The sequence below is a fragment of the Nomascus leucogenys genome, chromosome 5 (assembly GCF_006542625.1).
Source record: "Nomascus leucogenys isolate Asia chromosome 5, Asia_NLE_v1, whole genome shotgun sequence".
Lineage (NCBI taxonomy): Eukaryota > Metazoa > Chordata > Mammalia > Primates > Hylobatidae > Nomascus > Nomascus leucogenys.
Window position 1 is genome coordinate 139,867,225 of NC_044385.1, and position 12,323 is coordinate 139,879,547.

Consider the following 12,323-nt stretch of genomic DNA (forward strand, 5'->3'; position numbering starts at 1 on the left):
GTTATACAATGATGGAGTGAGTTATACAATGATGGGGTGAGTTACACAATGATAGGGTGAGTTACACAATGATGGGGTGAGTTACACAATGATGGGGTGAGTTACACAGTGAGGTGAGTTACACAATGATGGGGTGAGTTACACAGTGGGGTGATTTGCACAGTGGGGTGAGTTACACAATGGGGTGAGCTACACAATGGGGTGAGCTGCACAATGATGGGGTGAGTTACACAATGATGAGTGAGTTACACAGTGGGGTGAGTTGCACAGTGGGGTGAGTTACACGGTGGGGTGAATTATGCAGTAGGGTGAGTTACACAGTGGGGTGATTTGCACAGTGGGGTGAGTTACACAGCGGGGTGAGTTGCACAGTCAGGTGTTGCACAGTGGGGTGAGTTGCACAGCGGAGTGAGTTGCACAGTCAGGTGTTGCACAGTGGGGTGAGTTACACAGTGGGGTGAGTTGCACAGTGGGGTGAATTATGCAGTAGGGTGAGTTACACAGTGGGGTGATTTGCACAGTGGGGTGAGTTACACAATGGGGTGAGCTACACAATGGGGTGAGCTGCACAATGATGGGGTGAGTTACACAATGATGAGTGAGTTACACAGTGGGGTGAGTTGCACAGTGGGGTGAGTTACACAGTGGGGTGAATTATGCAGTAGGGTGAGTTACACAGTGGGGTGATTTGCACAGTGGGGTGAGTTGCACAGCGGGGTGAGTTACACAGCGGGGTGAGTTGCACAGTCAGGTGTTGCACAGTGGGGTGATTTGCACAGTGGGGTGAGTTACACAGCGGAGTGAGTTGCACAGTCAGGTGTTACACGGTGGGGTGAGTTGCACAGCGGGGTGAGTTACACAGTGGGGTGAGTTACACAGCGGAGTGAGTTGCACAGTCAGGTGTTACACGGTGGGGTGAGTTGCACACTGGAGGCTTCAGGCTTGCTCCGCCTTGCTCTCCCCCAACAGATCCAGTGGGAGGAAGTCATTGCAAGCAGCTTGTGAACATTCACAGAAGCAGCTCAGGATCATCCTGCTGCTTCTGAGAGGGGAGCTGGACAGGTTACTGCCTCTGACGTGGGGGAGGAGAGAAAACTCCTGAATTTTGGTGCCCCTAGATATATCGTGGATCAAGAAGTCGATATTATTCCATGCTGCTTCCCACTGTGAAACAAAATGAGACGTCTAGCGGGAGCCTGGCGTTGCCAGTGAAGTCAACCCAGATGTGCAGGCATGAAATAAAAACATCTGGAAAATCTGCCCAGGAGACCAGGGACAGCCAGGAGACACAACGCCAGGGCCGGGGCACTCCCAGCAGGGCTGGCCTCATGTTGCCACCAGTGTGGAGGGTCCCCAGTGGGGCATGCGGGACACGCCCCGGGAGGCCCGTCGGGAGGTCAGGCAGTCTCACAGGGGAAGCGTCTCAGCCCAGTGAAGCGGCCGTCCACACTCTCAGAGGGGCTCACCTTGTAAGGCACTGGGAATTGAGTGACCCTGAGGGCCCCAAGGCTGGGAGAAGATTCGGAGCTTGCACTCTTTGTCCATAGCCACAGCTGGCTGTGTGGGATTCAAATGGAAAATAGAGGGTTCCAGAAACCACGGTGACCACAGACAGCCCTTGCATCTGCAGGGCACATCAGGGCTCAGAATGTGCTGTCCAGCTTATCAATCATCACCGAGACCTCAGCAGAATGAGAGGGCCCCGCAGAGACAGCAGGCGGGGGCCAGGCCTTGGCAATGCTGCACACGGACCGGACCCCAGTCGTCCTGCCACGGCCATGCCCATCTCGGCTGAGGGCACCGAGGTCTGAAGAAGATCCTCACTTGCTCAAGGACACACGGCGGGTAGACTGGCTAGATTCATGCTCGGAGTGTTTCCTGCCTCTCCCTGGGGCCCCTTGATGTCAGGTTTGGGTGACGCTTTCGCCAATGTCTCGGCCGAGCAGATGCCTCAGGGGCTATCACGTGGTTCCACCATGTCCCCATCGTCCAGCCCACAGAGCCTCCCATGAGAGGCATCCTTCAGCCTGGGTCCCAGAACAGAGAGGCCGTGGAGCAGAGCTCCAGCTGACCATCACGTGCCTGTAGCGTGAATGAGAAGCACACACTCTTGCTGGAAGCCCAAGGTGCAGGAGGCCATTTGTTCCTGTGGCACAGCCGGGCTCAAGCTGACTGATCCCAAGCCAGCCCCAAGCCTGCCTGCCCAGCCCCAGAGCCACCACTTCTGCCCCACAACCCTGCCTCTCAGGGTGACAGGAAAGGCAGTTCTTACGCATCGCAGAGAGGAGGCGGGTGCAGTCGCTGCAGTAACAGGAGCTGATAAGAGCCAGTGGGACTGAAGAGCTGCCTCCTGGGGAGCGGCTCTGTGGAATTCCACCCTGGGCACAGCGGGCACGTGTCACTCTTGGCAGGTGTGGACACTAATGAGACTTCGGGTGCAGCTGCCTGCTGGGGCCTAGACATTCCGTGGGGCAGCGGGGGCACCCGGGGCAATGCCTCACCCTGACACCAGGCCAGCAGAGACTGGTGGACCCCTCCCTTCCCCAGAGTGGGCCCATCAGGATGCCCAAAGCTCCCAGCTGGTGGTCACTGATTTCGCACTTTGACCCATCCTCACTCAAAATGTGAGGTCTCTGTGAAAGCAGAGACACCTTGAGAGTCCCAGCGTATGGGTGTGTGGCTGATCTCCCTTCCCTCCTGGCAGGAAACCCCGAGCCCTGAGCAGCTATCACCCAAGATAGTGGCCCCAGAGCCACCTGGCCAGGCTCTCCACTTTTTCCTGAGCTGGACTCTCATGGCTGGTAAGAGCCCAGGGTACCCCTCCCGCTCTGCCCTCCCAAATCTGGCTGCCCCCAGGTGTTCCCCATGTCCAGCCCTGTGATGGGGAGTGCAGAGCGAGGCTTGGAGGGTGGGCGGGGAGCAGGTTCTGATCTCAACTCTTCCGTGCTCTGGGTGAGCAGGGCGGCTGCCTAAGGTCCCAAGGACAGGGGCCCGCAGCGGCCGGTCAGGATGGTTGAGGAGAACGCCTGAAAAATGCTTGTTGAGTTCTCCGTCCATAGTAGGTGCTCGGTAAACATCAAAGATTTCCCAAATATTTGTATCGCTGCCAATCTCAAGCATTTAGAAATGCATCAGTTTCATCTCCTCTTTGTGGTTGGACTTGGGCCCAGAAGCTGGCCCCCAAAGTGGCTTCACTTGTAGGACCAAGTGTGAGCCCGGCCCAGCCCACAGCTGCCCCAGAGCCCTGCGACCCATTGGGTTATAAGGTGGAGGTCTCGGAGCTTCTGCTAGGAGCCCCCACCAGCCTCTGAGTCAACCAGAGGCCCTGGTGGCTGACCCCCTACAGCCCCCAGGGCCACAACCCGAAGTGTGGGTTGAAGGGTCCTGGGCGGAAGCCTGGCCTGCAAGCACCGGCATCCAAGCTTCTCCGTCAAAGCGATCCCATGCCCTCCGTGTGGGCCCCAGAGCAGCGGCAGACGTGACTGCTTCCTCAAACCAGGAAAACCTGTCTAAAATTCCGCATGTCACTGAGGGCCTTCCCCTTCTGCCCTCCATTGTCCAGCAGGTGTCGGGCCCCAGGCTGGAGGCCACGTGCCAGGCTGGCAGGATTTGCCCAGATCCCCCTGCCTCAGGCTGCCCTCTGCACCCTCCGAATTCCCAGCCGCTGCTCTGGGGCCCACACGGAGGGCTTGGGCCCAGCACCTGGAAGCTCCAAAGAGGCAAACGGGGTCATGTCCAGGTAAACCTCAAGATGTGGCTCCGAGGAGTTTCCTTTTATGGGTTTTACTGCTTTTTAAAAACACTCCTTATTTTCGAAATAGAACGTGACGCCCCATCCTCACGCTGCCCAGGAGGCCCAGCCAGCCCCTCTTCTGTGCCCCTAGACACCCCTGAGAACTCCAGGCACTTAATATCCTGGAGCCCTGGAGCCCCGGAGCCCCTGAGTGTGCCAGATCCTGAGTGTTCCGGGCCTGAGTGTGTGCCAGCCCCCAGTGTGCCATGCCCTATGTGTGTTGTGCCCCAGTGTGCCAGGCACTGAGTGTGCCAGACCCCGGTGTGCTGTGCCCTGTGTGTGTCATGCCCTAAGTGTGCTGTGCCCTGAGTGTGCCTGACCCTGAGTGTGCCATGCCCTGAGTGTGCTAGGCCTGTGTGTGCCGGGTCCCGAGTGTGCCAGGCCCCGTGTGTGCTGGGCCCTGACTATGTCAGGCCCTACAGGCAGCGCCTGCAGATGGAGCTCACAGAGAGGCTAGAGAGGGAAATCTGCTTAAAGTCTTGTCTGCTCTCTTCATCCTTCAGTGGATGTGGAATTTATTCTGGCAGATACTTACATGGCTGCTGGATGGTAGAACTGTACAAGGTCCACCCCAGTGAGGAGGGAGCTGTGGGGCGTGGTGGGAATGGAGGATGGGGGCTGTGGCCCAGTGGGCTCCCCGTGTCCACCCACGTCCACCCAGTAACTCATGAGCCACAAATAGATGTGCCTTGATCTACTTAATGCCTCGTTGCTAGATATTTGGATTGTCTCCTGTTATGCATTTGCCACCCAGAGCCTCATCATTCCTCCTGTCATTACTTTCTGGTGGGAGAGTGGGTCAAAGGTGTGAACTCCTGTACTCACCCCCAGGTTTTGTCAGATCACCTCTGAGGCTGCCCTCTTCGCCGTGGCTTCTGAGTGCAGAGCTGGGCATCTGAGTGGACAGAGTGGTGCTCGGCTTCCTTGCATCTCCTGGGCCATGCGCAGTGACCTGTGCCCACTGCATCACTCCTGTGTGCCCTGCGCATGCGACCGTGTCTTTCCCGTGTATTCAGTGCTGCTTCGCGTGTGTTTCTCTGTGTTCCAAACCCGGACTACAGCGATTTTACAGATGAACCTTAATAGATGTGAAATCTGTAAGTAGCTATTAAACTTTGTGTCATATTTACTGCAAATATTTCCCCCACTCCACTAGCTTCCAGTTCCACTTTGTGGTTTGTGAGTGACCAGTGCATCCAGTTCCTGCTGCGGCAGCTGCAATGTGCACTGTCCTGCAGGAAGCCCTCGGGGTGGGGCCTGGGGGCTGTGGGAAGCTCAGCAACAAGGTACGGGAATGGGCAGCTTTGTTTTATTTATTTATTTATTTTTACTATTTAATTATCTCACCTTATTACACTTTAATTAAAATATCGATCTTTACACAATACACTTGAACTGTGGAATAAAGCAGGACCAGATGTGGACCCTGGAGGTGACGGTGAGTAGCCTCTCACCCAGCCACGTCCTAATTCTCTTTTTGCAAAAGCAACTACTTGTTTCTGTTAAAGCTGTTCCTTCTGGTCATGACTGTTTTATCACAAAATCATATGCCTCTATTTTTGTTGCTTGACTTATCCATTTTAGACATTATCTGTTTATTTCCTGCTGGACAAGCATTTTAGCTCCATCTCCCCTACTTCCACATCCACACTATAATTATATCTCTATTTTTAGTTAAATCCATAGTTAGTATTTACATTTTCATGACTAAGTAAATATTGCTTATGACTGAGCCAAACAAAGCATGATGGTTATTTTTCATTCCATCAACAATTTCCCCCTGCCCTTTGCCCACCCTGATAGTTTTGACTTTTTTTTCTCACAGCACATTCTCATGTGTGTTCATAGTCTCCCAACTATCTTCTATCTGCCTTCACCCCCAGTGCTCCATTATGCCAGGAGGTCTCCTCAGGATGAGGCCCATGTGCAGCCTCCATTGTGCTACTCTCTCAGATCCAGTGTGCAGCTCTCCTCCTGGGACTTCCCTCCACAACTTTTCTCCGTTGAATCCACTATTTGTTGGATCCCAGGTCTTCTTTATTTTCTTCTTCATTTTCCTGGAGTGCATCCTCAAGTAACTTTCTAAAATAAGTTTAAACAGGTAAATGTTTTGGAAGGTTGAATGCCAGAAAACATCTTTATTCTACCTTCATACTTGATTCATAATATTGCTGGAACCAATTTCTAAGTTCAAAATCACTTTTCAGGAGCTAGGAATTGAACTCAACCTATCTAATTCCAAAATCAGGGTTATTTTATTTGACACACTCTCTGGCTAGGAAGCAAGCACAACAGCTCCACCGTTATTGGCAAGTTACTGAAAGCAACCTTTTGACAGCAGCCACAGACCCACAGCCATACAGAACTTTCCTTTTTAAACAAGTTGCTCACCATTAGGATGCTCTGATTTCTCCATTTGTAAAATGAAGATTCTCTCTCAACTTTTGGTTTTTGTTTTTGGTCTGGTATATTTGGTAAGCTACAAGTGATCTTTGGCTGAAAATCAATCGTGTGGCGGGTTGTTTCACCAGATGCCCTGCACCCAGAGATCTAGGGCCCTCAATTGTCCTTCAGTTGCTGTCAGTGCAAGGGCAATCTCACCCAACCCTCCACAGGGAAAGGCAACTGCCACATGCCTCTGACAGCAGGGACGCAGCAAGCGCTGACTCGGGGCTTACAGGGGACACCCATAACAGTGCACCACAGACCAGGGCTCACCCCACAAACAATTTTCTCGCTCAGTCCTGGAGGCGGAAAGGCCAGCATCAGGGTGCCAGCATGGCTGGCGTCTGGTGAGGCTCTCTTCCTGGTTTGCAGACCGTTGCCATGGTATTGCAATAATAACAAAATATAGATTTGGTCTTCATCCCAGATTCCCGACACCAGAGCTTCTAAGAGCCCTGGAACCTCTTGAGTGATGAGCGTGTCTTTCGTGTGCTGACGAGAGGACGGAGCTGGTGACCCTTGGGCAGCTTCAGGAAGGGACTGCTCCCCAGAAAGACCAAGGCAGGACTTATAGGTGAGGACTTTCAGATCCACCCCAACCTCCAGGAAGCGGGAGGGGAGAGAGGACAGGAGCTGAAGATGGAACTGATTACTGATGGCCAAGAATTTAATCAATTATTCTGTTAATGAAAAACCAAACTCTGTAAAATATTTTAAAGAGGTTTATTGGGACCCCTAATACAGGTGACCACAGCTCGGAGAAAATACAAACCCAAGAAGCCTAGAGTGAGTGTTCCTGAGGTGCCTAGAGTGAGTGTTCCTGAGGTGCCTAGAGTGAGTGTTCCTGAGGTGGCTGGATTACAGTCTGGCTTCATGCACTTCAGGGGACAGGCGTTACAGGCAGACGAGATATATATTGGCTCAGCTCGAACACGCGGGATATCTGGAAGCAGGCCTTATCGGTTATAGGTGGATTCAGAGTCTTCATTTGCAGCTGGTTAAAGGAGCAAAGCTTTATCTAAAACCTAGAGTCAGCGATGAGGACGTCTGCACCCGAGCATGGGCAGGGGTGACTGACAGGGTGCGTGACTTGACTTAACCCTCGTCTGACATCGTCTTGGGTCCTGTTCGTAACTGGGCCTCTTATTGCCATGGTCAGTTCTGTCAGCCTTCTGATCTCTGTTTTGACATTAATGCCTAAACTCCCAAGGGAGTGGGGCTAGCCAGGCATCCAACCTCCCTTCCCGTTGCAGCCGGGAACTGTTTTCCAGGTTTCTCTGGGGTCCCCTTGGCCAAGAGGGGGTCCATGTAGTCACTGGGGGCCTTAGGACGTTATTTTTGGTGCCTATGTTGGGGCTCAGAAGATCATACTCCAAAATGAGGGCCCCAGCAGCAGCCTCCGAAGCAAGTTTCTGTCTGAGCTTCTCCCACCCTCTGTGTCTCAGTACCACTCTCACTCAAGGTGCCATAGAAATGGGAATCCTCCTTCCCCACAGTGGGTCCTAGGAACCAGAACCCCTTTCCCCAAAGCCAGCCATACAACCAAAAATTAGGGCTCTAATTTTCCCTGTGCCTCTGTGTGTACAAACTGGCCATAAAGAAATGGTCTGACCTATCTGGCTTGGCTGTAGCTCCTCAGACCCCTATTCCAGAGAGGGTCCCACCCACACCCAGAAGGAGAGGGCGCTGCTCAGAGGGGCCAAGGAGAACCCAGACACACAGGCCAGGCTGGCTTTCCCCACTCAGTCCGTTAGCATCAGATCCAGCTAAGCCTCCAATCCTATTTCTACACCGCTGCCCATACTTCATTGAACCTAAGCATAAAAATGAGCTATTTTTCTGAAGGCTCCCTTGTATACACATTAATTTGTGTGCCTTTTCTCCAGTTAATCTGCCTTTTGTGAGTTGACTTTTCAGCGAACCCTTGTAAGGCTGAGGGAAAAGCTCTCCCTTGGCCCCACACCTACATAATGGAAACTCCATGATGTAGACATAATTTAGGGTGTCCTAAATGATGGGGTTCCAAAAACTCCCAGGGTGGTGAACTCATCCAGAGGCCGGGAGGGAGGACGGTGCACTGCAACCCAGGTGGTTAGTCTCAGAATTGAATGGAATTCCAGGATATCCAGTTGGCGTCCAAGGAGTTGGAAAACTGGGTGGTGTGGGAAATAAAAACTTGATAGGTTTGGTATCACGAGAGAAAGAGATACCCTTTAGCCACCTTCTCTGTTTCCTCATGAGAAAAGAAAGTCATGTTTATCTAAGGACTCTGAGTCCTTTTAAATTATCAGGCCCAAGGTGTTAAGATGAGGCAGCCGTCATGTCCTATCCCCCCTGCCTACTCAAGCTGAGTGTTCATCTCTGGAAACTGCTTGCTGTTGCCACAAGAGGCTACAAATTAATCAAACAATGCTACACCGGACACTGTAACCACACCCTACAGCTTAACAATATATAGCCCATCAATAGCTTATTTTTTTTGAGACGAAGTCTTGCTCTGTCACCCAGGCTGGAGTGCAGTGGTGTGGTCTCAGCTCACTGCAACCTCCGCCTCCTGGATTCAAGCGAGTCTCATGCCTCAGCCTCCGGCGTAGCTGGGATTACAGGCACACGCCACCACACCCAGATAATTTTTTGTATTTTTAGTAGAGACGGGGTTTCACCATGTTGGCCAGGCTGGTGTCAAACTCCTCACCTCAGATGATCCGCCTGCTTTGGCCTTCCAAAGTGCTGGGATTACAGGTGTGACAACGCTCAACCTAGCTTATGTTATTTTAATGTAAATTCTTGGTAAACAACTTGGGACCTGCCTCTTCTCCCGAGAGTCCTGGATAACCCTCTCTGCCCTGTCTCCTTCCCACCCACAGCTCTGAAGGCTGCTTCCACCTCTGCCCAGACCACAGATGCTCCCAGGCTGCATCCTCTGCCCGTCTCTTCTCTCCAGCCCTCTCTCATGGCAGTCCCACCTGACAACTCCCGTGGCCTCCTAGGTGTCCTGCAATGGCCTTGTCACTGGTGTCACTCCTCCAGGCCTTCTCAGGTAATTCCAGATACACAAGCGCTCTCCCAACAAGCCATATTCTCACCTCTGCAAAGCATTTCCAAGCATCTCCGCTTCCTCTGTGTAAGCGACACGGCCCAGCCACCCGAGCCCTCGTTGCCATCCACCACTGGGCATCAGCTTCCACTCCCGTCTTTCTCGTGTCCTCTGGTCCAGCCCCTGGTAAGCTCCAGCCAAGCACTGCCTGCTGGGCCTCTGGTCTTTACCTGTTCTGTTCCCTCTGCCGCGAGTTTTTTTAAGTAGAAAAAGGTGAGAATCTGGAGTGGGAATGTAAAATGGTGTGGCTGCTGCAGAAAACACTTTGGTGGTTCCTGAAAAAAGTTAGGCATACACTTAGCATGGGACTCAGCATTCACCTCTTAAGCACACGCCCCATGGAAACAAAACCTGTCCCCTTGGAGACGCTCGTAGCTACGTCCTTCATAACAGCTGGAAGGCGGATGTTGGGAACAGGCCCCCCAAAATCTGGCCATAAACTGGCCCCAAAACTGTACACAAACAAAATCTCTGCAGCACTGTGACATGCTCGTGATGGCCATGACGCCCACGCTGGAAGGTTGTGGGTTTACTGGAATGAGGGCAAGGAACACCTGGCCTGCCCAGGGCAGAAAACTGCTTAAAGGCGTTCTTAATCCACAAACAATAGCGTGAGCGATCTGTGCCTTAAAGACATGCTCCTGCTGCAGATAACTAGCCAGAGCCATCCCTTTATTTCCCATAAAGAATACTTTTAATCTATAATCTATAGAAACAATGCTTATCACTGGCTTGCTGTCAAATATGTGGGTAAATCTCTGTTCAAGGCTCTCAGCTCTGAAGGCTGTCAGCCCCGATTTCCCACTCCACACCTCTGTATTTCTGTGTGTGTGTGTCTTTAATTCCTCTAGTGCCACTGGGTTAGGGTCTCCCTGACCGAGCTGGTCTCAGCAGGTGGAGACGACCGGGCGTCCACCACAGGTGAAGGGATTAACAAATGGTGCCTGGTCCCTGGGGTGGGACATTATGCATCTGTGAACAGAAGTGAGACACTGATAACTCAGGGGACTCAGGGGCCACCACTGGGATGAGGCTTGGAAATGTGGCTTCCACTGAAAGAAGTGAGACACAAACGTTCGCACACTGCGTGATTCCTTTTATATGAAATATCCAAAACAGACAAATCCACAGAGACAGAAAGCAGATCTGTGGTTTCCAGAGGGTGGGGAAGGAATGAGGAGTGATTACTTAATGGGGATGAGGTGTTGTTCTGGAGGGACGAAAATGGTCTGAAACTAGAGAAGCAGAGGTTGCACAATGTTGTGAATCCAGCAAATGCCGCCGAAGTATATGCTTTAAGATGGCTGTTAAGTGAATTTCACTCCATAAAAGGTGTGTTTTAGAGGGTTATGCCTATGAGTGAGCCTACCTATACATGTGCAGTGTCACATTACTGAGACGATTCTGTTTAGAGCAAAGCCACCTACCTCCCACGTCCCTTTCCAGCCTGTCTTCTTAGCCACCTGCCTCCCACATCCTTCTCCAGCTTTGTCTCCTTGTATGCAGCCCTCTCAGGGCTTTTGAGGCCTAGAGGCCAAGGGTGCTGGGAGGTTCCGCTTTGCACCCTCTCCCGAGAGCTTTGAGGAGCACCTGCCACCTCTAGCTATGCCTTCTCTGTGCCCTTCAGCTCTGGAGCAAGGTCAGATCTTGGATCTGGGGCCACTACCAGCTGTTTCAGGCTTGCAAAGTTCTGTCTGACAAAATACAGCTCTGCTTCCCTGTGGAGGGAAACATTGGCCCCAATGGGACTTCTTCACCAATGGGGACAGCAGTCCCTTGAGTGGAGCACTGGATTCCGGGAGCTCTGGTCAGTGAAACTCTTAGCAAAGGGCTAAGGGTGTGGGCACCTTCACGTGTGGGACAGGCTGCTCACCGGGGACACTGCCACCAGGCCTGTGGGGCAGCCGGCAAAGTTCCGCTTGCCGCAGCTGGGGCTGCTCTGGACGGCCAGTCGAGGCACCCCACCCTCTCTCCACCCTCCCTTCTGTCCTCAGGTTTGCATTTCTTAGGTCTGGCACTTCAACTGCAAAGTACAAATCCTGGGCTATCTCCTCCTACTCTGCTGAAGGCCACGTGGATGCTCGGAAGGTAGGGTCGGCCCAGTCCCTTGCTCCACACACCCAACTACTCTGATGGAGCGCCCGTCTACACAGGGATCCTACGGAGGGGAGTGAGCCTTGCCGGCCCGATGCATGGCAGTGGTTCCTGCTCTAATAAGACCAAGAATAATTAATAACTGTGACTAAGTTAGAAGGCTTGGCTGCATCTGAATTCACCAGCGTTTCCAGCTCCTGAGGCCAAGTGTGGTGTCGCCTCACTCCTGGCAGACAGGCTCCCAGTCGGAGAACGGTTTTTCATAGCCAGGGTCGCTCTGTGGACCTTGGATGGACCAAGGTGCTTTCCATATCCAACTCTGTCAAGATCCGGGGAAGATTCTCCAGCAAGTCTCTTGGAAACGTGTGCATGTGGCCCCGGGCGACGTGAGGAGTGCAGTCTGCCTGCATTATGCAACGCTCAGGCCGGTTTTCCCTGAGAGAGGAATGCTGCCGATCCTCTGCGGTAACCCACAAAACTCCACGGAGACGCTTGGAAGGAAAAGCATCGCGTCCTCCAGATGTTTTGAAATGTTCAAGTATTTAAAAGGGAAATGGAATTTCTGTTTATCCTTTAAGTGACAATTATTCATTGTGTCTTCCTGGCCGGAGCTCATTCAGCACCACTGCAGATCCGGCCAGACCCCCAGGAGTCCCGGCCCCTGCACAGCCAAGGCCAAGAAGCTCCCATCGTGGAGGGGGGCGCATTCCGGACCTGTGAGGCCCAGGGTTCGTTTTTATGCCTCCTTAAAGGGATGAGCCAGAGAAGAAAGTCTTCGCGGAGCCTTTGCCCCAGGAGGGGCAGGGCTGCGCAGGGCACCTGTGGAGGCCGTGCCGGGCAGGTGGGGAGGCTCACACGCAGGCCAGAGGCTTCCCTGGAAACTGACGCCCTAGG

General features: G+C 52.8%; 1 long non-coding RNA gene across 1 annotated transcript in view; it reads left to right on the forward strand.

The window, feature by feature from the left end:
• The window catches only part of LINC00452, a 32,614-nt gene extending 27,634 nt beyond the window's left edge, over positions 1-4,980 (forward strand). Inside the window, exons 3-6 of the long non-coding RNA XR_004029992.1 lie at positions 970-1,047; positions 3,561-3,739; positions 4,625-4,822; positions 4,950-4,980. This is a non-coding gene — a long non-coding RNA (long intergenic non-protein coding RNA 452). The remainder of the gene's footprint in view (positions 1-969; positions 1,048-3,560; positions 3,740-4,624; positions 4,823-4,949) is intronic.
• The last annotated feature ends 7,343 nt before the right edge of the window (positions 4,981-12,323 follow it).